General features: G+C 40.7%; 1 long non-coding RNA gene across 1 annotated transcript; it reads right to left on the reverse strand.

Annotated features, from left to right (window-relative positions):
* Positions 1 to 1,615: 1,615 nt before the first annotated feature.
* Positions 1,616 to 15,247, reverse strand: LOC148001381 (uncharacterized). The gene is made up of 3 exons (XR_015637459.1): positions 14,447 to 15,247; positions 12,932 to 13,023; positions 1,616 to 2,847 (listed from the first exon to the last, which is right to left on the reverse strand). It is a non-coding gene; the product is annotated as an uncharacterized LOC148001381 (long non-coding RNA).
* Positions 15,248 to 27,707: the final 12,460 nt, after the last annotated feature.

The raw sequence follows: 27,707 nt of genomic DNA on the forward strand, positions 1-27,707 counted from the left end.
TAGTAGGTAGACAAACCTGCTTAAAAGACAGATGAATGATGAGGGAGTGAAATGAGTGAGTGGTGCAGTAGCTATGGTTAGATGTAAGGATAGGAAGAGTTGGTGATTCTCTAAAGAATTTGTTCTAATGTTCTGGGACCACACTAATGCTATGGAACAGACAATTACAAGCCTTAATCTCATAGAAGGATAAGCATTTAATTCTCCCCATGGATCCACAAGTTAGCTAAGTGCCATTTTTGCTTCTGCCTTGGGCACCTGGCAGAGCACTTATTAGGCTATTTTGACTCTGATTCATGAGGTCTCTTTCCCAGAAGTTTCCAAGTATGGGGTTCTCACAGTGAAAGTAGAAGCCTAAGAGAGCAAAAGCTAGGAAGAATGGAACCTTGTGCTCTTCTCCAGACCAAAGCAAGTTCAGGGCTATATCAGATTTAACATATGGGAAATGATTCCATTTATGGATTAGAAAGGACTGCTTAATCATATTGTGAAGCTTGCAACTGAGGTTCCCCAGAAAACCAGAACCAATAGGAATCACAGATAATTAGATAACTAAGAGAGGAATTGCTCAGGCAATCATGGAGAAGAGACTATCTAAAAGCTGGGATCCCAGGGAAACTGGTAGGGTATAATTCAGTCCATGCTTAAAGGCCTCAGACCAAGGAACTGAGAATAGAATTCTCAGCCTGAAGCCAAAGACCTGAGATAGGATTATGGAATCGGCTAACGTCCATGGTGTAAACGTCAGAGAACAGTGGATGTATAAGATCAGGGAAAGACTGAGGGAGGCAAGAAGGAGAGGGGAGGAAAAGAGAGATATAGGGAGGGAAAGAGAGAGAGAAAAAGAGGGAGAGAGACAGAGACAGACAGAGAGAGAGTGAGTGGGAGAGAGAGAGAGAGAGAGAGAGAGAGAGAGAGAGAGAGAGAGAGAACATGAGTGAACGTTCTGCCATTCTATTGTATCTTGAATGAGAACATACTTTTGTTCTGCCGTTTTGTTCTATCTAAGTGTCATCCCATTATCGCTCAGGTCTCATAGACACTGGTGAATGTGAATCTTTCTTGCTTAGTCCATTGATGAAATGTGAGTGTCTTCCAGAAGCACCCTCACAGATGAACCCCAAATGATACTTTAGTACTAGGTACTGTTTTTTATTCTCTATTATTTGGTACAGTTTTTTTTTTAATTAAGGTAAGTTGACATTGACATCTATATATGGGGGAAGGGCAAAATCCTAGAGATTATTGATAATCAACCTACAGTGCCTCCACTGTACTCCCTTCCTAGTAAAATGATGACAACAAAAATATGACCATTCTATGAAAGTTCTAGATATACAGAAGCATATGTAAGAATAAGGAAATAAAAATGAAACCCTTCATACAGGAGAAGGTGTGAAAGATATCTGAGAAGATGAGAATGCATTGAAAAGTAGACACAAGTCAAGGTGTTTCAAACAAAACAAACAGCAAAGACAACAGCACAGAGGTAGGAAGAAACACACTGTACTCAGGTCTAGAGAAATGCTGTGGCTTGGAGGGTGGAAGCGTGGAGGCAGGGGATGGTCTAGGACTATATTGTGAAAGTAACCGCATTTTTTATTTTATTTCCTTAGGGAATAAATGCCAGAGAGGCGGGAGCTTTGACTTCACCAGGGCAGAGTCCTAGCTAGGACATTGTAGGGCTCCATAAATACTTGTTGATTGAATGGATGAAGAATGGCCTTGCACACTGCGGGAGAGTAGTTGACCTTTACTCCAAAGGCTTGGGAGAAAACAATCTTTTATGAGCAGGTGCAGGTTGTGATGTGATATGAGGGAAACTATGAAACTAGGAGAAATAAAGAAAGAGAGAGAGTAGATACGGGTAACAGGAAGTCAATGAAGAATTTCAACAGAGAGGAAGTTGCAGTTCTGGGCTTTCTGGAACATATGCTTACCTGAGACCTAAGCGGGGATCACACTGAACTTGTAGATCTGTGGAAATTTTGAAAAATTGATGATCTATTTGAATTTTTTCTTTTTCTCCCTCACACAGCATATATCCTGATTACATTTTTCTCCCCTTTTACTCCTCCCAGTTCCCCCTCACTTTCCCTCCCATCCAGATCTACCTCCATCCTGCCTTTTGTTAGAAAACAAACAGGCTTCTAAGGAATAATACTAAAATAAAATTAGAAAAACTAACATATCAGAATAGGACAAAACAAACCAACAGAAGAAACAAAGCCCCCCCAAAAGGCACAAGAAACAAATATATACACAGAGACACATTCAGTCATATACCCAGGAATCTCATAAAAACACTAATCTGGTAACCATAATATATACTCAAAAGACCTATATGCTAAAAAGGAGTAATGAATATGCATATATATGCACACACATATATACATATATATTTAAATTTACATAGTTATACATATGAATTACATATAGACATAACACTTATTTATTTTAAACAAGCCATGACCTGACTTTATCAGACAAGTAAGTACCAAAAATGCCATTGAGTTTATTGCTTGTTGGCTGTCTGCTGCTTGGCATGTATCCTACTCTTCTAAGTAGTTTATTTCCCCATTGAGACTCCCTTGGAGAAAACTAACATTTCATTTGCAAGTGGTTATCAATTGGAGATAGCTTCTGGGTTAGCGATGGAGACATGAGTCCACTTTTCCAATTGGTGTCCCATTTGGTGCAGATCAGGGTGGACCCTGTGCCTGCTGCCTGAGTCTCTATGAGTTCAGATGTGCATTGGTCCTGCTGTGTTTAGAGGGACTTGTTTCCTTGGTGTCCTCCTGACTCTTAGAGTCTTTCTGTTTCTTCTCCCACAGGGTTTTCTGCGCTCTAAAGGGAGGGGTTTGATAGAGAAATTTAACAAAATCAAGAGTTATTAATTGAGTCTTTCCCTTCACTGAATTTTACCTAACATCTGTTATTTGTGTGTCACCATTTAGAAAGTGCTATGATATACAGTTTTTATTCCTTAATCTGCAGAGATATTTTAGAGTATTTTCTAAGTCAAGGCTTGCCTTATAACTCAAGTGTGTAAATTAACAAGGGCACTGTTGTCAGAAGTCCTGAATTCAAGTTCTAGCTCATTAACTGCTGATAGCCCTGAGGAGGGAACTTCACTCCCAACATTATCCTCATTGATAAAACAGAGTTAACTTGTCACATCTTGATTATTTCATTGGAATAATCTTATGAGCCAATGTAGAGGAAAGATCTAACAATTAGATGTCACATGTGTTTCTAAGCATTTGATGTGCATATTTTCACTTAATCCCTTGAATATTTCAAGGCACCATGACACTATTATCATAGTGTTATTATCAGTTACAATACTGACTGTCTGCAGATTTCATCATGGAGACTAAAAGCTGATGAAATCCAGTATGATTTGGTAAACTGTAAAGTGATCCTCAAAAGGAAAATGTCAGAATGGTTATGATCTTTGCTTTAGTTGGGATATGTAAAATATTTCAACAAATGGACCCCGTCTTCTGAGACAAGACTGGAATACTCTTTAGTTATTTGAACAAGAAAAACAAAATGCAGTAAACACCACAAACAACAATAGCAGACAAAGTGGTACTCTGTGCTGGGTCAGGCCAGCAGCAGGCTTGGAAAGAAAGTGAAAGTCTGATGTCAAAGGAGACATCTGTAAGATGTTGCAGAAAGCTGGTGTCCCTAAACCTTGGAATGCTTGGGCCTGGTTAGAGTTGTGTAGACAGCATCAATATTCTTCTTCCAAATTGGTTGCTAAGGAAACATGAAGGTCTTTAGATCATGATGAGAAAAGGCTTTCTCTAGATGCTGTTCCTGTCATGAGAAGCACTCCTATCAGGCCCTGAGGGCTACTTGTAGTCATAGAAAGAACCATTCAGGACAATGATGCATTGATCTCTGTTCTCTGGAGAAATGGAACCAGTAGAGGCAAGGGAATGTGTCAGAGGGGACTAGCACGATAGTTGTGGTCAGTAAGTGCTTGTCATACAAAGATAAGGAACAGAGTTCAAGTCCATAGTACCATGCTTTAAAAGTGGGACAAGCATAGTAGTTCTGTTAGGATGAAAGAGATGTGCAAATCTCTGGGGCTTGCTGGACAGCCTGCCTAGCCCACTTGGTGAGCACTTCGCTAATGAGAGATAATATTTCTAAAACAAGGTGGATAGCATATAAGGAATCACACTTGACATTGACCTGTGGCCTTCATAAGCATGCCCTCACGGAAACACACAAACACAGATACACACAGGGAGATAGGAGATACATACATACATACATACATACATACATACATACATACATACAGAGAGAGAGAGAGAGAGAGAGAGAGAGAGAGAGAGAGAGAGAGCAGGGAAAGACAAAAGCATAGACAGAGAATTCTCAAGGAAATGGGAAGTAAGAAGTTCCAATTCTGAGGGATGGGCTTGTAGGCTAGAGACCTACGTGGAAGAGTAGATGTTGTAGTTCTACCTGCCAGCAAAATTTGTTCCTTTTCCTTTTTCTTAGGGAAGGTCAATCTTCATGTCCATCAGCCTTCAACTGACTGGATGAGGCTCTCCTACATTAAAATGGTTAATCTGTTTCAAGTTCATTAGCTTGTATGTTAATTTCATCCAAAGCACACAGAAACATCCATGGTATGAAGTTTGAGTACATGCATGGTCTGACCAAGTTGACACATACATTAACCAGTACACCTATCTTCTGAGCGAGAATTTTCAATTTCAGGAAAACTACTCAAAACTGGATTTTGTGCTACATTAAAGCAAGGCCATGACCTATCAACCCATTATTTGAGCAAGTGAAAAGATCCAAGAGGCCTCATCTGGTTTCTTAATGACTCTCACCCTTTAGAGCAGGGCCAGGAAGGCAAGTCTACACACTGATTTCATATTCTGATCTCACCACCCAATCTCTTTATTCCTTCCTTTCCATTCAGCCCCAAGACTGTGCTAGGATGTGAGTGCATCATGGTGTACTCATGTACAACACTTTCAGAGACCTCTGGCACACATTACAAGCCTGATGTAATCCTGCCTCCCTCTGGCCATATCCCTGGACCTTACACAATATGAACTCACGATATGCATGCTACCATCCAGGCATTGCTCCCCTTTTTTTCTCTCATGAATCATCCCTAATCAAAAGGCCAAAATTGACACTTAATTCAAGGGTCACTTAAGTGTGTCTTTTCCTATATGACTTCAGACTTTTCTAGTTATTACTCTGAACTGAATATACAGTATACTGGCCCTCTAATGTAGAATCTGTGATACTCTGTTGCATTTACTTGTCTGTTTTCCTTTGGCTCCTCCATTGAATGACAATTACTTTAAGCATATAAAACATGCTCAATGCTTGTTTACTCAATCATGAATGAAAGAATAATTAAATATATGCAAGGACATGGGTAGGAATGAATAAATGACTGTATGGCATGGACAGGAATAAGTGACCTTCAAGACTATACTACTTTAGTGACAGAGCTGGGATGTAACCCACATAGTTCTCTGACTCCAGTGATTAATGCTTGCCTTAAACAATGACTAGATGTTAGTAATTGCCAATGGTGAGTGGATGGCTAGATCCGAATCTTCAGGGCAGATGCGTGGCAAAATTACAGAATCCTGGGTTCAGTCTACACCTAGTAAGTCAAATCCTTAATAGTGAATGTAGGAAGGAGAGAGGGTGTTAGGATGGCTCCTTAAGCAGACATTTGTATCTAGATGCAGGTGGATGTGCTTTAAGAGGGTTGCTGCCAACTGCTGGAGATGGTAAAATTATAAACAACCTATATTTTTATCTAATAGGAGAATGAGGATAAAATGAATTATGTTATATTCATACTCTGGAGTAGAGAGATTAGAGGAAAATGAGAAATATAAATTGACATGAAAAGAACACATGACATAATATTTTTATCATTTATATAATTTATTATAATTATATAGCACCAATAGCTCAGGCACTAAGGCAAACAATGAATAGATGTGACTTATGAAACTGAAAAGCTTCTGTAAGGTAAAGGACACCGTCAAAAGGACAAAAACAGATGGGAAAAGGTATTCACCAACTACACACATGACAGAGGGCTGATGTCCAAAATATAAAGAACTCAAGAAACTAGACACCGATGAACCAAATAACCCAATTAATGAAGTACAGAGCTAAACAGAAAATTCTCAACAGAGGAATCTAATGGCTGAGACACACTTAAAGAAATGGCCAACATCTTCCATCATCAGGAAATGCAAATTAAAACAACTCTGGAATTCCATCTCATACCTGTCAGAATGGCTAAGATCAAAAACTCAAGTAAGAGCTCATGCTGCCAAGGAGGAAGGAAATACTCCTCTATTGCAGGTGGACTACAAACTTGTACAGCCACCTTGGAAATCAATTTGGTGATTTCTCAGAAAACTAGGAATAGATCTACCCCACGATCCAGATATACCACTCTTGGGAATATACCCAAAGGATGCTCCACCATACCATAAGGATACCTGCTCAATTGTATTCCTAGTGGATTTATTCACTAATAACCAGAAACCAGAAACAACCTAGATGTCCCTCAGTCAAAGAGTGGATAAAGAAAACATGGTACGTTTGCACAATGGAGTACTATTCAGCTATTAAAAATGGTGACATCATGAAATTTGCAGGGAAATGGATAGAACTAGAAATGATCATCCTGAGTAAGATAAGCCAAATCCAGAAAGATAAACATGGTATGTACTCACCTCTATAAGGGGAATCTTGGCCATAAAGTAAAGGATAACCATGTTCCAATCCACAGACCCAAAGAAGCTAAGTAACAAGGAGTGCTAAATGGAGGAGGAGAGTTGAATCTGTCTAAGAAGGAGAATTAGAATATTTATCATAGGTGGATGGGGAGGAAAGGACTGGATTGGGGAGGATGTTTGGATCAAAACAGGAGGGATCAGGTGGGGATAGGCGGAAAGAAGAGAGTACTGGGAGAGACTGCTGGAATCAGGGTGAAGGGGAGAGCATCTCTGGGACAAACTAGTAAACCTAGGGCATTGGAAACTCCTCAGAATCTATGAGTGTGACTCTAAGACTCCTAGGCATGTGGGATATGGGACTCGCCATCTCTTAACCCAGCCACAAAATCTTTAACCTACAACTTGTCCTGCCTACAAATGTGCAGTGATAGGAGCTTAGCAAAACCATCATCAGAGAAGCTTCATCCAGCAGCTGATGGAAATGGATGCAGAGACCCACAGCCAAACGTTAGGTAGAGCTTGCTGAAGATGGGGAGGAAGGATTGTAGAAGCCACAGGGGCCAAGGACACCACAAGAAATTAATCAACTAACCTGGGACCATAGGGGCCCACAGAGGCTGACCCACCAACCAGGAAGCCTGCATGGGACTGACCTATTCTGTGTACATATGTAACAGTTGTATAATATAACCTTCACATGTGACTCCTAACATTGGGGGGCTGTCTCTGACTACGTTGCCTGCCTTTGGGACTCTTTCCCTCTACTGGACTGCTTCTTTTAACCTCAAAAGGAGAAGATACACCTAGTCTTATTGCAACTTGATATGCCAAGGCAGGTTGCCATCCATGAGAGGATGTCCCTTCTAAAAAGAAAGGGAGGAGTGGGAAAGGGGGCAGAAAGACAGGGAGGAGTAGAAAGAGGGGAGACTGATGTCAGGATGTAATGTAAATTAATTAAATTCAGTTGTCATTATTTCCCATATATTTTTCTTGCCCCAACAATCTTGGTTCCAAGAGCCAATCATCTGTCTTATTACTAAAAATTCTATTTACAGAATTCCCTCTCATAGCAATACAAATTTACACTCTGAAATAATGACCTTTAATTACTTGAGGAAAATAATTTAAAAATTCATATATATGTATGCATATATATAAAGTTTATTATGTATACATATATGTATATATAAAGTTTATTATACATTAATTCATATACACACATACACACACACACACACACACACACACACACACACACACACACATATATATAATCTGTTTTCATTGTTGAGTAGAACACCATTATATGGACACATTCTTAACTGAGGTAAAGAATAGTCAACGTAAGTGAGACCTTATATTAAAAAATTACAGAGACCGGATAAACAGTTCTCTGCACCCAAATCCCGTGGGAGGGAGAGCTAAACCTTCAGAGAGGCAGACAAGCCTGGGAAACCAGAAGAGACTGCTCTCTGTACATACATCTCGGACGCCAGAGGAAAACACCAAAGGCCATCTGGAACCCTGGTGCACTGAAGCTCCCGGAAGGGGCGGCACGCGAGCAAACTTGAGCCTCGGGACCACAGGTAAGACCAACTTGTCTGCTGCAAGAAAGCTGCCTGGTGAACTCAAGACACAGGCCCACAGGAACAGCTGAAGACCTGTAGAGAGGAAAAACTACACGCCCGAAAGCAGAACACTCTGTCCCCATAACTGACTGAAAGAGAGGAAAACAGGTCTACAGCACTCCTGACATACAGGCTTATAGGACAGTGTAGCCACTGTCAGAAATAGCAGAACAAAGTAACACTAGAGATAATCTGATGGCTTATGCTCTAAGATCAAGAATCGACAAATGGGATCTCATAAAACTGCAAAGCTTCTGTAAGGCAAAGGACACTGTGGTTAGGACAAAACGGCAACCAACAGATTGGGAAAAGATCTTTACCAATCCTACAACAGATAGAGGCCTTATATCCAAAATATACAAAGAACTCAAGAAGTTAGACCGCAGGGAAACAAATAACCCTATTAAAAAATGGGGTTCAGAGCTAAACAAAGAATTCACAGCTGAGGAATGCCGAATGGCTGAGAAACACCTAAAGAAATGTTCAACATCTTTAGTCATAAGGGAAATGCAAATCAAAACAACCCTGAGATTTCACCTCACACCAGTGAGAATGGCTAAGGTCAAAAACTCAGGTGACAGCAGATGCTGGCGAGGATGTGGAGAAAGAGGAACACTCCTCCATTGTTGGTGGGATTGCAAATTGGTACAACCATTCTGGAAATCAGTCTGGAGGTTCCTCAGAAAATTGGACATTGAACTGCCTGAGGATCCAGCTCTACCTCTCTTGGGCATATACCCAAAATATGCCTCAACATATAAAAGAGACACGTGCTCCACTTTGTTCATTGCAGCCTTATTTATAATAGCCAGAAACTGGAAAGAACCCAGATGCCCTTCAACAGAGGAATGGATACAGAAAATGTGGTACATCTACACAATGGAATATTACTCAGCTATCAAAAACAACGACTTTATGAAATTCGTAGGCAAATGGTTGGAACTGGACAATATCATCCTGAGTGAGCTAACCCAATCACAGAAAGACATACATGGTATGCACTCATTGATAAGTGGCTATTAGCCCAAATGCTTGAATTACCCTAGATCCCTAGAACAAACGAAACTCAAGACGGATGATCAAAATGTGAATGCTTCACTCCTTCTTTAAATGAGGAAAAAGAATACCCCTGGCAGGGAAGGGAGAGACAAAGATTAAAACAGAGACTGAAGGAACACCCATTCAGAGCCTGCCCCACCTGTGGCCCATACATATACAGCCACCCAATTAGACAAGATGGATGAAGCAAAGAAGTGCAGACCGACAGGAGCCGGATGTAGATCGCTCCTGAGAGACACAGCCAGAATACAGCAAATACAGAGGCGAATGCCAGCAGCAAACCACTGAACTGAGAATATGTCCCCCGTTGAAGGAATCAGAGAAAGAACTGGAAGAGCTTGAAGGGGCTCGAGACCCCATATGTACAACAATGTCAAGCAACCAGAGCTTCCAGGGACTAAGCCACTACCTAAAGACTATACATGGACTGACCCTGGACTCTGACCCCATAGGTAGCAATGAATATCCTAGTAAGAGCACCAGTGGAAGGGGAAGCCCTGGGTCCTGCTAAGACTGAACCCCCAGTGAACTAGACTATGGGGGGGGGGAGGGCGGCAATGGGGGGAGGATTGGGAGGGGAACACCCATAAGGAAGGGGAGGGGGGAGGGGGATGTTTGCCCGGAAACCGGGAAAGGGAATAACACCCGAAATGTATATAAGAAATACTCAAGTTAATAAAAAAAAAGTTCATTAACCTGGACCTCACCTTTTGGAACTTAAATTCTGTGCAAGAAGAAATTGATGCTGCTGCACTTCTTCAAGGGGAGTTTAAACTGATAGGCAAAGGTTTTTATCCATTCCCCATCATGGACCACCAGAGACTGCCCAGTAGATTGAAACATCTACGTATACCTTTGATAATATTCATATAAAAATTACCCAGGGAGAGACCATGAAGCTATTGTCATCCACAGATACTTTAAGATAACAAGAGAACAATTTTATCACTTGCATTCCTAAGAGGTAGCTTTCATGATATTTATCAAATAAATAAATAAATAAATAAATAAATAAATAAATAATAAAAAAATTACAAATCTGTCCTATGGAAGCTATTACTTATGCAGTAACTAATATTTTCTATATGTATTGTAGACTGAAGGTTTTTGACTCTATCTCCATTCATATTTTGAAATCTTAATCCACAAAGCAATGAGAATCTTTACATTATGATTAGGAGGCAAATTTTTGCAAATGATTTGGTCATGAGGATGGAGCCCTTCTGACAGGGATTGGTGCCCTCATAAATGACATCCAGGAGAGCTGTGTTGCCCCTTTTGCTGAACACAATGTGAAGCATCATCTGTAAGGAACCAGCCCCCAGCAGCACCAGATCTTGACTCTGGACTTTCTAGCATCCAGAATTATGAGAAAGAGCTTGTTGCTTATAAAATATATCCTTCATACAGTATTTTTGTTTTAGCAGCCGGGATGGAACTAAGTCAGTTTCTAAATGAATAACTTCATTGATAAATTCATGGCAAAATATTGATGGTTCTGTCAACAGTAGTTCATGGTTTAATTTGAGATTAAAATGGTTTTAAAAATCCAAACCAAAAAGAAAAGCTTTTCTGATGTGTCAGAGAATTTCCAGGGTCCTATGCATGTTCCAGCTGCATTGTGGGAATGTTTGCAATGCTGTGTACATTTATTGAATATTGAATCATAGATAAAAGTCATGAAATTTCATGGCATGTAAATACAGCCACAAGAAAATTCTATGTAAAGCAAACTTCCCAGGTGATTTTAATATATAACAAACTTGGAGAAGCCCATTTGGAGAATGCTATTTTGCACTCCCTCCCTGTCCCTCAAATGTCACTGTCCTTGCATATAAGGGTGTTTGGTTTTTTTCATCAGACAAGGTAATAATAAAATCAATAACAGGTGGTAAAAGTCAGAATGTCACAAACATTTTTGTAAAGTATTTATTAGGGTCACTTAAGAATTAGTGAAATGAAAACACTCCAGTGTTAAAAAAAATCTCTTAGAGAATTATAATTTTCAGCCTCACTTCTCATTGGATCCAATGGATGAGAATGGTCTTGAAAATAATCAATACAGTAGTAAAATGAGCTTTGAAACTTGCCATCATATTTACTTCACTGGACTGTGTAAGATACAACGAATTAACTCCTCATCTTAGATGGAAATCTACTGCACTCTGTGTACCTGTCATACTTTGTCCTGTCTCAGTTGGCTCTGAAACCCTCCCCTGTCAAGCTTCAGTTCATTGACTCATTGAGCCAACATCGGTCATTTTTCTTTCCTTTGTGTCTGTACATGTATATGTGCTATATATCCACATTTGTGTGTGGATGTGCATGCATGCCTGTGTTAGTGCACACATGAATGCCCAATGCATTCGTGTTTTCCTTGATCATTCTCCACGTTATTTTTTCAGTCAGAGTCTCTTATTGAACTAGGAGCTTATTGATTAGCTAATCTAGTGCTCAATAAACTCCAGGAATTCTTAACCCAGTGCTGAGGTCACAGATGCTTGGAGCTGTGTACCTAGCTTTCATGTGAGTGCTAGGGATAAGAAACCACTCCTTTCCTTTGTGTGACACTCTATCCACTGAGCCTTCTTCCTAGCCCCCATGAGCCTCTTTCTAATGGGGTTGAAAGCACTACCACTAGAGTCCCTTCACTGACCTAACAGCCCAGTGAAAGACGAAGATGCAATGCAAAATGCATCCATTCGGTATGAGTGTTTCCAAAACCCTCAATTACACCCCGGCCCCTTGTGTTTCAGCTGCACCACTGTTTCCTCATTTTCATTTCTACAGAATTTTATGAGATGTTCTTCTCCCACACTTCAGTCTGAATGAGATGTTGCACTGTGGAGGCAAAGCAGCCTTATTTATCCATTTGGGAAGTGACCAAGAGCCACAAGGGGCCTCACAAAGATGGCTTTTGTGGTGCATTTAAAATACACTGTGGTGTTTATTTGGAAGAAGTTGTACACACTGCTTGAGGCAGGGACTATTTCTACCAGTATTTTCTTTGTAGAGGTATGTAAGTTGGGGCAAGAGCGTGGGCCTGGGAGTTAAACCAAGGCAGTCTTGGAGCAGAATTCACACTCTAACTACTGTAAGGTCTGTCCTTAATCCATACTATCGCCATTTCCTTTCTGTTTTCTCCCCCCCTCTATAGTGGAATTTCTTAAGATTCTTCCATCTGCTGTGGAGGTCAAAGTAGGTCAACATTTAGTCTTTCTACTTATCTTACGACTCAATAATTCAAAACCCTTCCGCAGAGCATGCTCCACCTACCCCTCCTCCAGCCTGCATGTTCCTCCTGTGATTTGCATAACAGAGCATCTCACATTTCTTGTGCTTTAACTCAAGGGAGCTCAATGTGCTCTGCTGGAGAAAGGCCCGAGATAGAGGGGAATGTAGCAGAGGCAGAAAACTTCAATATCTGACCTATTTTCCTTTCGATGTTAGAAGTAAAAGGAGGAATTTAAAGGGGGGGGGGACACAGACCTTCATCATTCTGTGCACACGTTCGTTCAGCCAGTTCCTCCAATTGAAAATGTCGAAGCCAAAATGTTCCTTTCCCTTTACAAATGCAAAGTCTATGAAAAAGAAAAAGCACATATGACTTTGATAAGAATAGAAATGAGGTTGTTTCTGATATGAAAAGCTGGCCCAAGTTAGAGGTTGTTTCTGCTGGGGCCTCATCCTGGCAGTGGCAGGCTGGGTGGCTTTCTGAGCTCCAGGTTCTTTTGTATCAAGATTGCTTCCTCTTTTGACAGAGGGGACAAAACAGCACTAGTGTAAATGTGTGCGCCTCAGTTGGATGCACTTCGGTGTGATTCTGGATTGTATCTGTCACAGTAGTGCAAACGGGGACTGCGATATGCCCCTAAACTTAGGGGAGCAACTCTACTCTCATAAGCCATGAAATTTATTCATTTGGGGAAAAAAAATCTCACATTTTCTGCAAGCTTCTTAGCAAGATTAAATGATAATGCTAGGCAATGCCATGGCAGACACAAGCGATCAGTAAACATAAAGGTGTCCTAATCTTACAATGGAGTCATGTAGTGATAATATATTGCCAAAGTTGAAAATGTTAGCAGAAATACATTTATGTACCTAATACACCCATATTATATCTTATCCCAGTCTATGTTAAATCCAGTAGGAATAGTTCTATTCAGTGGGGTGAAGTCATGGAAGGAAAATCTATTTGTAGTGAAATGCCAAGCTTCTCTCATAATGAGTATGAAACCCGAATGAAGAATGCAGCATGTGGGTCCTTGCCTTACTGAACACATATCTCTCTTTGATCCCTGTAAAGCTGAAAACCCATTTAGTTGACCACCATTAAGTCAGGAGGTCTCTGTAAGTCCACCAGACTAACAACAGTTCTTGAAAAGTGCAGTGTGCTAGAGACAGTACCGTCATGGTAATCCTGTTACCACTCCCACACCAGGACAGACATAATGACCCTGACAGCGTATGAGCCACAGAAGAAGGTAAGACTACTACAGACTTGAAGTGGGTGCTGGGAAGGATGATGGCAGAGAAGGATACTTGGTACATAGGTAAGGTTGGGTGTGAATGAGGGTAGTTGAAAGAAGATAAATATACGCAAGGGTAATCTAGGCTAGACAAGGTTAGATCAAGACAGCTGAGGGGAGATTAGTGGATCTGAAGACTGATGGGTATAGCTGAGCTTCACTAGTTCAAGGGAGTTTTTGAAGTAGTACAGGGCAAAATCTGCCAAAGAAGACAGTGGTTTGGACACTAAAGTGATATCATAATCGTGGATTTCCTTGTTGACATGAGGCTGAACTTCACTGTTGTTGAGGGTTCTAAGGTTCTAGAAGCTCAGGGTCTCACTGGGTCTTGAAACAGAGAGTAAGAGCAATTATGAAACTAGACCCATTCCTAAGTAGTGTTACACCCTGTTGGGCTACAAGAAACAAAATAGCAGCTCCCCACCTTTTCCCCCTCAATATAAATGTTTCATGATGTTATTGATTGACCTACCTTTTGGCTGGGCTGTGTGAGAGACGATGGTATGGTTTCTCTGTGAATAGCTGTTTCGGCCTCTACTGTGATGTTTTTGGCAACTCACTGCTGAGGAGAAAGTTGAGGAAACTGAAAACAGGTCAGAAGTGGAGAGCCCTGCAAAGCCCTGGTAGTGCATGCAATGATTAAAGACTAGCAACAATTGGTCTCTTGGTAGTCTGCAGGTAATGGTTAAAAAAAAAAAAAAAAAGGTCATGTTTGTTTCCTGGGTTGCTTGTTCTGGGATTCTTCGTGCTGTTACTGTCTCAAAAGTGACTTCTCCAAAAACATTGTGTCATATAATAGTACTGCTTGCTTCTCAGCCTCCCCTGGTACCCCCCTGGCTGGGACGGAAGATGACAGTTCCAAAGAAAGTGCTCCTTTACTCCACTAGGCTAAGAGCCAGAAGGTGCGGTTGTCCTGATGTCTTGCATCTGAAATTCTCTGTGTTTACAGACCTTATTGTTGCATTCAGGGAGGGAGAAAAGACCTCAACACATACAGAAATGACAAACGGCGTAAATCTCTTAGAGCTTGAGCAAAGGACAGGCTAGATCTGCAGATGACCTGATTTCTGCGGGTTGATCAGCAGACAAGGAAGAACCTCTTCCTGCTAGCTCTGGGATATCACTTCAGGAGTTCAAAATACAGCCTGGATGCTTTTCTGTGAATTTCTAGGCGATACCTGCCCAACTTTTTACCCAGACTATGTTCAGCTTGCCTTTCCTTGCTAGTACTTTGAGATCCCTGCCCAGTGCTTATTTTGTGCGACTGGCACACAGTAATATTGCAGTGTGCTAGAATCTTTGCTCAGAGAGAGGTATATTGTGTTTCCATGCCAACAAACTCCAAGAAGCAGCCAATATTCCCTCCCTCCCTCCCTCTCCCCCCTTCTTTCTAAGCATTTCAGGCAACACTCAATTTATGCAGCTCTCTAAAGGGTAGTTCCCAGAAGGCCAAGCACGATGCAGTGAAGAGGACATGGGGAGAGGGAAGGCTACAGGGTGGCCTTTATACTTTACCAATCAACCTGCTTTCTGACCATTCAGTTCAAGAGTCTGTTTTTCCATATGCACTTACAAAAATAATTATCTGTAACCCAATTGTACCCATACATGGAGTATACGGTGGGAAAGACACTGAGGGAGCCTTTGACAGAGGTCTCAAACTCTTTGTTCATGTTAGAGAGAGCAGCACGGAAAGAAAGAGCAGGGGGTAAAGGCATAGGTTTGAGTAGGGCAAATCAAGGGGTAACACATTTGGTTCCAGTTTAATGGATTCTAACCATCTTAAGGACACAAATCATTTCCTTTCTTCCTTCGTTCCTCCCTTCCACCCTCCCCACTCCCTCTTCTTCTCCCTCCTCCAGCATCACCATCACCTCACCTCCTTCTCTTCTTATGCTGAGTATTGTACTCAGTGCCCCAAGTATATTAGGCAAGCACTTGATCAACTAACTGAGCTATCTCCCAAGTTCTTATTTTTCATAATCCTCATATCCCTGCGTACTATTGTCCAGCTCACTTCACTTCACACTGCAAATCAGCAGTGACCACTTACAGGGTTGGATTAAAATATGAGCTCAACCTTCCTTATTGTTTCCTTCCTATGGAGACATACTCATCCTGCCCCAGTTCGCTTTGGACTGCCCAGCGAGGCTTCACTGTGTGATGAATTATACAGGTGACAGAGACTCACTTAAAATGGCCTTTAGAGGAAAGTTGGAGAAGGTATTTTCTCCGCAAACTGGACATTCAAGGCAAAGAAACTAGATCCAAAGGGCCAGTTGGTGCTATCAGGATCTTGACTCCATTTTCTTCAGACAGGGCTTGTTCTTGCTCCATTTGATGACTCCTACAGCTTTCCAGGCTTCCATTTAAACACCACGCAAAGTGTGTCTTGGTTGAATAATGACAAGAAACAGACCGGGGCTCAGTCTACTTGTCAGTCCTTACACCACTGCCTATGTGAGAGCTCACTACGCCTTGTGGCTGTGAGAGTGGAGTATGAAAGGGCATCTGTAATATGTGAATACCGCTGGGAAAAAAGAGGCAAAGCAATTCTTTTGCAAAAAGTTGGAAGCCCAAAGGAAATGGAAATAAAGATATGTGTCAGCAGGAAAACTCAAATGCTGCTTTTCCTTTCTCCTCGTGAACCTCTTTACTCCCCACTGACCATCTTTGCTGGAAGTATTGAATCTTGGGTTAGCCAGGTCGTCAGGGAGAGAGAGTGACATTAAAAGATCATCAACCTACCTGGTATGAATTAGCTCCCGTTTGATACTCGATGGCGGCTATCAACTTCAAAGTGTCATTTCTTTGCATGCGGCCACTTGTAAGTGGGCTCACAGTTAAGGCCAGATGCTGTAATGACAGACTCAGGAAGTGTATTTCATAGTCTGTGGCTCACTCATTCCCAAAGATGTTTATGAGCACTTAGGGAGGCAGCTTCCGGGCACCGGGAGAAAACACCACCATCACACAGCATTATGATTCTAATGCCAGTAATTGGACAAGGAAGCATAAATGATAACAACCTGGGAAAAAGCCATCTCTCCTCATTTCCTGCCTGTTTGCCATGCATGGATTTGACAGGAAGCAGCAGCAACACATTTACATCTGTTCCCTCAGTCTTTGTCAACACTGGTCCTGCTGCAAATAGGTGTCCCTAGCTTCCTTTTTTTTTTTTTTTTTTTTTTTTTTTTTTTTTTTTTTTTTTTTTTGCAGCTTTTTGGCCCCTTAGCTCAGAGCTCCGTCCTTTTCCTCCTTTGGTCCACGATGCCTCGCTGCTGCTTGAATGACCTTTCCAAAGCAAAGCCCATAGATAGTGTCCTGTGGTGTTAGCACTGCAACTCCTGGCTCCCTCCACTCCACAGAGTCTCCCAGACTTCTATTATAAGCTCCCCAACTTTATGCTGCTTTCCATTGTGTGCTTTCTTCTATATTTCCTATAAATTTACTTACTCATGTTTGTAACTTGCCCTTGTCCTAAGAATAGACTTCATTAACCCTCAATTTGAAGATTTCAAGGGTTTTTTTTTTTTAAACAATGGGAAGGAAAATTGAGGCTATTAAATAATGATTTTAAGACTGCTTTAGAATGATCATAGCATTCTGCAGCCAGGAAGATGGCTTAGAGGGCAGAAGGATGTGCTGCCAAGCCTAGAGAAAGGAGCTCAATCCCTGGAGCCTGCTTGGTTAGAAGAAGAAAATTGGTTTCTATAGCTAGTCCTTTGACCTCCACATGTATCCCATGGCATATATACACCCATGCCCATTCACTTCCCCATGCCCATACAGAATAAGCAAAATGTAATAAAAAGATTTAAAAATAATCTCTTACACCAACAAGGATCCATACATGTTCTTCTTTGGAAACACGAGGATTCAGTTCAAACACAACATAGTACTGGGTCATTTCAATTGCCCACATTTACCTGTCTAGGCTCCTCCACCCTGCTTGATTTGTTAGACTCCCTGAAATCTTCACAATATACACATCTTGACCTTCCAGGATCTGTGTTTTCTTTTACTTTTTTTCTTTCCCAGACAGACAAGGGATGCAAAGGTTTCTTTGTTCTTCTACCGTTTGCTCCATGAACTGAATGTTTTCCATTGTGTCTGTGGCATAGTTGTTTGGTTCTCTCTTACCCTTGTACCTGGGAGCTCCTGTCAGGAGTGAGAGCTCACTCCTGTAACTGAGCCTGTGCCCAGCACACAAGATTCCCTATAAGGGTGTACTGTGCTTGTGAGAATCAGGGTCATACCTCTTTGATCTCTTCTTTCTGAAATGCAAAGACAGTACTTTCAGTTCCACAACTACTACAAAAACCTATTTGCAGCAAGCCCAGAGCCCGTTCTGTAGGTACCATGTCTGTATACAGAACCACCTATTATGATGAATTCTTCAAAGCCCAGCTTCTTGTTATTTTTTTCCTGGTCCAGTATAACAAAGAGTCCTGACAAACAATATTCAGGTACAGGCCACTGGGCCCCAGAATAATTACTTACAATTTTATAAGGACTACTGAAAACCTCACCATCACTTCTTTTCTCTCTTACTTGGCAAATTCAAATAGGCAGTGGGAGCTACTACCAAAAATAAAATAAAACAAAGAAAGAAGGAAAGAAAGACATACACACACACACACACACACACACACACACACACACACAAACAAATAAAGTACTACCTACTCTAATTCATTTTTTAAAAAAATGTAATCACCTACATATTTGAAAACTTGATTTGTAGCAAAATCATTTGTGAAATACTTCACCTGTGAGTCACGTCTCCCCTCAGTAGAATTAAAGCACAGATAACTATACTTGAATTTTCTCTCCATAAGGATTTGCCCAAGGTCTAGCTCAAAGCCTCACATGTAATACAGAAAGGGCTACAGGTATACAGGACATAACTTAGTTGGTAGAATGTCTGTATAACATGTATGAAGTCTTTGGTTCAGTCCTCAAAACAGTGTGAAACTAGGCATGTTTGTAGTTCCAGCACTAAGGACATGGCAGCCCAGTTATGGGTGCAAGAGTCAGGCTAAGCCCCGGCTCCAGTTGTTGGGAGAATTGGTGTGTGTGTGTGTGTGTGTGTGTGTAGGTGTGTGGGCATGTAGGTGTGTATGTGTAGAGTTGGAACTTTATAGACATGCTACCATGTCCAGCTGGCATTTACCTGGTTTGGGGATCCAAACTTTGGGTCTCATACTTGTATGGCAAGAGCAAAATGCCAAGCCATTTTCCCAGCTCATATTTTTCATTAATGTTTTTACCTGAATTTACTCAACAACACTGTAGTCCTGACATAGTACTGTACAGATAAAATAATACATTTTGTAGGGAGTTGCTAAAGGGAAGGGAGACATTGCATGGTAAAGAAATATGTAGCAAAACCTCATCTTTCAGTCAGGAAAAGCCACCTATGTCCAGGCACTGTTACATTCCAAATATCTTACATTCCAAATACCCATTGACAAACTCATAACAGCTGTTTCCCACTTTGAATTTGACAGTCAATTAATACTAACAGAACAACAGCTCATTCGTGCTAGAATAAACTGTGATAGCATCATCTGAGACATTTTCTCCCAGTTAGTAAACATCATTTTTAATAGGGAGTCCATAAAATTATTAACTTTGAATTGAAGATATTCATGGATGTATATTGTTTCATGGGCTGAAAATTATATTTTTGCAATTAAAATATTCAAGAAGCTTTTATTTTGAAACATGTGTGACGTTCTGCACAGCCCCTCTTCATTGAGGTGGTGTTTTTCTCTGGTGTTGGCTTAAAATGAGCAAGGGGCGGGGAGACTCATTTGAGCTCCTCAAATTCTTTCTGCTTTGCCTTTTCTTTTCCTTTCACAATATTCGTTGATGTCACCAGATGATAAAAGCCCGCCTGTTAATAATATGCTAAGATGATCATCATTTTTAAAAAGATTTAATTTTAATTTTGCATCTCTCCATCTGTCTGCCTGCCTGCCTCTCTCTCTTTCTCTCTCTCTCTCTCTCTCTCTCTCTCTCTCTCTCTCTCTCTCTGTGTGTGTGTGTGTGTGTGTGTGTGTGTGAGAGAGAGAGAGAGAGAGAGAGAGAGAGAGAGAGAGAGAGAGAGAGAGAAAGAGAGAAAGAGAGACTTACAGCAGAGTTTCAGACACACAATGCATGGAACCTTGACCAGGACAATACTAGAGATCCTGATCACTCAAGACTGTCCAGCACCTCTAACATTTTTACCTCCTCCCATGCAGAAGTTGGGTTCTTAATGACTTCTGAGCCCAAGATTGCAAATTCTTTCTAAAGAAAATACACCTTAAAGTCAATATCATGTAAAACCAAGGAGAGTATTAGAAGTCACTATGCTACAAACCAACTAAAGGAAAGTAGAGGACTCTTGTGGGGATGTCCCTGGCTTTACCTGGCTAAGGTTACCCTATATCTAAGACATCTTCTTGGTGAATAGGCCAGTGGTCAGAAATTGAAAAAACTCCTATTGGTCCTCTAAATTAAAAATAGTGTTCTGTGTTAGATACTACTCTCAGTGTTGTGACAAAATACTCAAAAAAAAAAACAATTAAAGGGGCAAAGGCTGCCTCAGTTCACAGTTTGAGGGTACTGATCATCATGGTGGAGGGAGCATGGTGGCAAGAGGTTGAGATGGACAGTTGTGTTGCATCTCTAGTCAGGAAGCAGAACATGCTAAAATGCAGCACTCAGTTAAGTTCATGCTTTTTTGTCCTTTTTTTTCAATCTAGGACTCCAGACTCACATTCAGGGTGGGTCTAGGCATCTCTGTCAAACCTCTGTGGAAATAGCCTACAGCTTTCTTGTGCCCCGAGGTGTGTCTCCTAGGGGATTCCAAATGCAACCAAGTTGAAAACAAAGGTTAATCACGTCATGTGAGCTTTAATACCTAAGTGGAACATCTGCCAGCCAAGCCTCTGCTCGAAGTTGTAACAAAGGTTCTATTTTTACCGTTGTTAAGATCAGAAGTGTACTCATGTAAAGGGGTCATATTTGAAAAGAAAAAATAAATCGAAGACAAAAATATTAGAATTTAGAAACTTAATCATAATAAAGCCTACGGTATTCCATCTGCACTGCTGATTTATACTTCACACAAATACAGATTGGTAAATTGAAGGTTTTTATTTGGCATTTATTATACATTTTCAAAGATTTGTAAATCTGGCTCTTGATTTGTGGGTCTGAGGGCTGCTTTGTGTGGCCTGTAAATCATCTTTGCGATGCTCCAAATCAATTCAATTGTAGGGATAAAGCTCAGGGCCTACGTGAAGTGGGGAAGTTGAGGGACATATAACCATGATGACCTTTAGACAAAGAGCATCTGCAAAGGACCAGTGGATACCACACTACGCAATGGGAGGATGAAGGTTCCTATAATATTCTTTTCTGGTGATTAAAAAATCTTAGATTATGGTTTAAAAATTGGGTTTCAAAGGCCACAATACAGTAGTCCTGTGAATATATTTTGCATGGGAAGTGGTTTCTTAAGAGATAAGAAGAGATGGCCAATGTTCCAGGGCCTCATTTTGGCAGCTGGCATAGCAACATCTTCCCTGAAGAGTTCTGTTAAAGCCATCACAGATTCAGTGGATCACCTTCATCCCCTCTGTGGAGGAGTGCTAAGGAATCTTAAGGAATCTGCACTACTTATTCTCAATCATCAACCTATTATTTCCCTGTCATTGGGCCAGGTGATCATCCAGAGTCATATTGTTTTGAGAAGCAGTTGTAAAATATTGACTGTGGTTTCTGTGATAAAGTAAAGGATAGGAGATGATTTGGTTAATGAGGAATGTGGCTGAGGCTTGGCTGTCTGTAAGGGTGTATCTGAGGCTTGGCTGTCCATAATGGGTACACAGTTCAATGCAAAAATTGTTCTGGAGTTACTTATCAATATGTTTTTAAATGCATTTCTGGTAAGAAAAAAAAACAAAAAACAAACAAACAAACAAAAACCAAACCCATGAAAGAATTATTGTTAGTACCCAGGAGACAGGAACCACTGAAGAGCCAATTTTGTACAATCCTATGAAGAAATGTCCTGCCGACTAGTAGAAACATTTTATATGTTCTCTTCAAGCCAATGTTAGGTGTAGGAGGAGCCTAGGATACCCTCGTAAGAAGGGAGATCTGGTGTCCCTGGGAGCATCTAGTTACCCTTATTTATATAAAGGATCAGGGCATGTTATGCAAGGGGGAAAGAAACACAGGGAACAGTAGTGGAGCTCAGACCATTACAAGTAAGGTCATGCTAAGGACCACATCCAGTCCAGAGTGCCTAGGCATTGCTCATTGCCCATCCAGGCTGGTTTCAGGTACTGGAGGGAGATGTAGACTCTTACAGGAAAGTATCTCATAGTAAATATCCTCTGAAGGTTAGGGCTCGGGGCAAGAATTCTTCAAGAGGGTCAGTGAGGGCCTTAAACTCTCTGACCTAAGTCTAGGTTAGAGGTATAGTAATGGTGGCAGCTGGAAAAAACGAAATAAGTAGACCATTAAAAAAACGTAGCATGCAAATTGAAAATAAATATCTGCTGTCAATCAAGTCTATTTCTCTAGATACCACAGAAACAATGTAGAGTGATCTACATAGATGATTATGGCATTCATTGTCCAGTACACCACACTCTTTCTCCAAGAGACACGATCCTAAGAGGATTCTGGTTTTAGTATCTCAACCCTAAGTTTGGTTACTTCATAGAGCAATGGGCCTTGGAATTTCATCTATTGAGCAGGAAGAATGGTCTTCGAGGTTCACATGTGGCTACTTTTATAAAAGGATGCTAGCTTTTCACAGCCCAAATGAAATAACTGACCTGAACTCCTCATGAAGAAGAAATCTATTTTGACAATTGTGGTGGTTCAAAATCCAAACTGACATTTTGTGGTCCTCGTGAGGGCCACTCATTTCTGTTGAACTCATGGCAGATAGCAGTGGGAGCAAACTGGTAACATCTATTTTTAAGATTTAATTATCTGTCTGTCTGTCTGTCTGTCTGTCTCTGTCTGACTCTCTTTGTCTCTGTCTCACTCTTTCCCCTTCGTGTGTGTGTGTGTGTGTGTGTGTGTGTGTGTGTGTGTGTGTGTGTATGATAGCAGAGGTATCATATCCCATGGATCTAGAGTTACATACAGGTTTGAGCTACCCAGATATGAACTCATGTCCTCTTCAAAAGCGATATGCAGTGTTAACTGCTAAGCTGCCTATCCAGCCCCCTGGTGACAATCTGATTCCAGAACAGAGATGAGAGGGCCCAGGGTTGCTCCTTTTGTAGCAATCCACTCTGGGAAACTACCATGGGACCACAAGAAGACTACCACATGTCCTAGTGACCTAAGCTCTTCCATTAGGCACTACTCATAAAAGGTTATACAACACCCCCAAATTGTTACCCAGGAAACCTAGCCTCTGATCTCAAGAAACTTTGAGGGGACACAATTAAACCATCACCAGTCCGTAGCAGACTGAACTCACAAGAAGGTGGAATGCAGTATTTGAAGCAGTGCACAGATGGCTTTTTATGTACAATGAGAGAGATCACCGGAAATAGAAGAGAAACAAGCTGAAAATGCAAAGGAAATGAGGGATCAGTAAAGACAGCAAGGAAGGAATGGGGAAGGGAGGACTGCACTAAATCTAAAGCCACACAGAAAACACTTAGAATTGGTGTCCATCAACTCTCTGTTGGTTTTGATTCCTGTGTTCTTTCTGCTATGATATCATGTCTCTCGTTTCTATTACACGAGTCTGTGTATTTTTAGAAGGCAGATTTTGCTGTTGTTGTTATTGAAATGTTCCAGTGATCAGAATGAGGTAGATCTTAATGAATAAAAAGGACTTTGAAAGGGAAAATTAAAAGAATAGAAAGGAGCAGTCTAGGATGGTGATGAGCCTGAAGTTCTGAATTATGGGAAATGAGCGTGGACCATTGTGAGCTGGGATGTGGAGGTTCAGATGACATCCTGGGAATCAGTGTCAACAATATCCCAGGATAAGATTCCAACAGGGCGAGCATGGAGAATAACCATAGAGTAAGACTGCATGTAGGAAGGGCAAGGGCTTGTGTGAGAATCCAACAGAAAAACTATGAGAAGCCTAGGAAGAACCATTTATTAATACCTCCGATTTTCTTCAAGAAATAATAAAAATGTATGCAAGCAATGTATATAAAAGATGTATACTGTGTATTTTAGGTATAGAACCTATACAAAATCCATGTGTGCAGTATATATATTTTATGGGTATATAGTATATGCATTAGATGTAATTTATATTTATATATTCTGTGTGTAATTTTAAAATTGACCTCTGAAGTGAAGTTAAATTTTCTTATTTTATTAAAACATATATAATGAAGTAATTTGTCTTTGGAAATGTGTTTGTAGCAAGAAGAAAGTCGATTGACTATGGCACAGACTGTGCATGACCCAGATTATTTATCTCACTTAGTTTTTATTTATTTATGTTATTACTTCCACTCCTTTTTTTCCACTCTGGTTTTTGTTCTGAAATGTGGTATAGTGCAGTATCCTGAATAACAAATACATACGCCTCACCCATCTTCGTTGCTATAAAAAATTTTTTTTGTGTGTTAAACCACAGTTTATCTGTTTACTTTGCAATGAAAGTTTGGTTCATTCCCAACATTTTGCTACTTCGAATTGCATTTTCAGAACACTGTTATACAGTTATACACCTCTCTTGGTACATATGTGAATGAGCTTCACTTGAGTATGGAAAAGAAGAGAAATAGGACATTGATGGAAGATGACAAATGTTTATGTGTATCAGAGATTTCCAAATTAACTCCTGAAGGTTTGTGGCAGCTTTTATTCTTTTTCAAAAAATATATTTTAGATGAGATAGAATTACGTCACTCTCCCCCCACCCTTTCCCCCTCTACTCCTTCCAGGTACCCTCCCTTAAATCCCTCTTATGCCCCTCTCTCAGGTTGGCAACCCTTTTATCTTTATTATTGTTACACACACTTACACACACTTGCACACACACACACACACACACACACACACACACACACACACACGCACCAGTCATTAGTTGCCTGTACTTTTTTGTCTCCAGTTCAACCCCACCAACTTTTCCACCTTCCACATTAACATGTCCACTGGTGTTGCCATTGTTCAAGACTTGTTTACGCAGCCATTTTTAAGAGTCTGCTATTCTGGGTTTTAATTTTTCCATCCTCTGTTCTGTGATGTGCTCTGAGACACAGATCCAGGAGTTGTGAGATAGATGTATCTGCTGGACCTGAGCTCCCCATGATCTATTATCAATTCACTGTGCCCAGTTGTGGTATTCTGTGATGGTCTCCATTTGTTGTAAAGAGGAGTTTTTGACAGCAGATGGTAGCTATACTTATCTGTGGGTGTAAGGATAGGGAATTATGCTGTTTTGCATAGTAATAATAGATTATTTTCTAAGGTCCATGACCTAACTAGGTCTAGGAAGCTGGCTATGTTTCCAGCACCCTCTTGATTGGGCCTTAAAACCAATTAGACAGCTGTTAGTTTACCAACATGTGGGTGTCTCTTGTTTCTGATATCTGGTCCTAGGGCTTTTGTTAGTCTATGATTCTGGTGGAGAACATAGTAAACCCAAGTGGTGTAACTATTCTTTTAAAATATATATATTATATATATATGCATTATATATAATTTTAGGTAAATTTAAAATGATTCATTGAGGCTTTACCAAAAAATGTTGATGTTATTTTCCCCTTGTTATCTTCCTCATTCTGTATTGACCTCCCTTGCTCCTCATCAGTTGGGGACCTTCCTCATTTTACTGTTCCCTAAATCACATAATCTTTATGCTGCTATTTTCTTTTTAATCACCTCCCCCCCAACACACACCTATGATCTACTTATACTTTCTGCTTTATGTGGTTACTCCATGCACTGTACATGCACATGCACATCTGAGGGTTTGAATCTAAGAACCAGAGGAGTGAGAACATGCAATGTTTGTTTCTCTTTCTTAGCCCGTGTTTCCTCATTCAGTATTATCTATTCTAGGTCCATCCATTTACCTACAAATTTCATGAGGTCCATTGTGTTATCTGTACCACATTTTGGTTTATGGTCAGCTGAAGAACATTTAGGTTTTCCCCACTGCCTGGCTATCCTGAAGAGAATGCCTATGAACAACGCTGAGTCAATATCCGTGGAGAAAGATGTTGAGTCCTTTTGGACACAAGCCAATGAGTTGTGCAGTTGCATCACATGTTAGATTTATTTTTAGGGTTATTTTTGGGGGAGGGCACTTTTCATACTGATTTCTAGAATGACTGTCACTCAGTTGCATTTTTACCAACAGTAAATGAAGGATTCTTTCTGCACAACCTCACCAGTATTTGTTGTCAGTTGTTTTGTTGACCTGGGTCATTGTGACTGAGGTGAGATGACATCTCAAGGTTGTTTTAATTTTTTCTTTCCTGATTGCTAAGGATGATGGACACTTTGAGGTATTTCTTAGCCATTCTTATTTCTTCTATCAAAAGCTAGACCTCCTAAGACTTGAGCTAGGAACTGAAGCAAGCTCATTTCTGTGGCCAGAAGGTAGTAGCTAACAAATGTTACAGAGAGTACATAATTCAACTTGTGAACAGGACAGAGAACAGTAAAGGAACATGTCAAGAGGAATGATCACACTGAGGAGTGAGAACAGAAGCCATCACTACAGTCAGTCCACCAATGCTCCCGATTATCAGCACGAGGTCTCCTATTTCCAGTCTACCTATGTAAGCTGGCAACCACTCTCTGTTTAGATTCATAGACAATATTTCAATTGGGTGACTTGTTTCCTTGACTTTTTTCAGTTCTCTTCTATTCTGGATATTGATCCCCTATCAGATATATAGGTGGCAAATATTCTCTTCCATTTTGTGATTTTTTTCATTCATTTGTTTCCTTAGCTATATAGAAGTTTTATAGTTTTCCTTTTTAGTCCTGATTGTCAACTGTTGCCTTAATTCCTGGGCAAATGGTGTTCTGTTCAGAAAGTCTTTTTTCTACATCTGTCTCTTATACAGAACGGCCTATATTTTTGCTCTAGATGTTACACTGTTTTATGTCTCAAACTGAGGTCACTAGGGTCTGGGTTATTTCACTCATGACAATATTTTCTAGTTCATTGTATATACTCACTTATAAGTGGATATTAGCTGCAAGGTTAACGATAACCATGCTATAATCAACAGATCGAAAGAAGCCAAATAAATAGGGCCCAAGGGAGGATGACTAAATCTTTTCCAGAAGTGGAAATAAAATAGATGTTGGAGGTCAATGGAAGGAGGTAGCTGGGTGGAAGAGTGGATGGGGAGGGGAGGGAGAGAGCATATGTAGGGAGAGCAGGGAGAGAGAAGGAAAGTTGAGGTAGGGAACAATCTCTAGAATGTACCTGAGACCTAGGGTGGTGAGTGTCTTGGTTAGGATTCTATTGCTGTGAACAGACAGTATAACCAAGGCAACTCTTATAAGGACCACATTTAATTGGGGCTGCTTATGGCTTTAGAGGTTCAATCCGTTATCATCAAAGTGGGAATATGACAACATCCAGGCATGCATGAAGCAGGGGGAGCTGAGAGTTCTATATCTTTCTCTGAAGGCTGCTAGCAGAATACTGACTTCCAGGCAGCTAGGATGAGGGTCTTAGAGCCCAAACCCACAGTGACACACCTACTCCA

This window comes from Rattus norvegicus, chromosome 14 (assembly GCF_021556685.1).
Source record: "Rattus norvegicus strain SHRSP/BbbUtx chromosome 14, alternate assembly SHRSP_T2T, whole genome shotgun sequence".
Classification (NCBI taxonomy): Eukaryota; Metazoa; Chordata; class Mammalia; order Rodentia; family Muridae; genus Rattus; species Rattus norvegicus.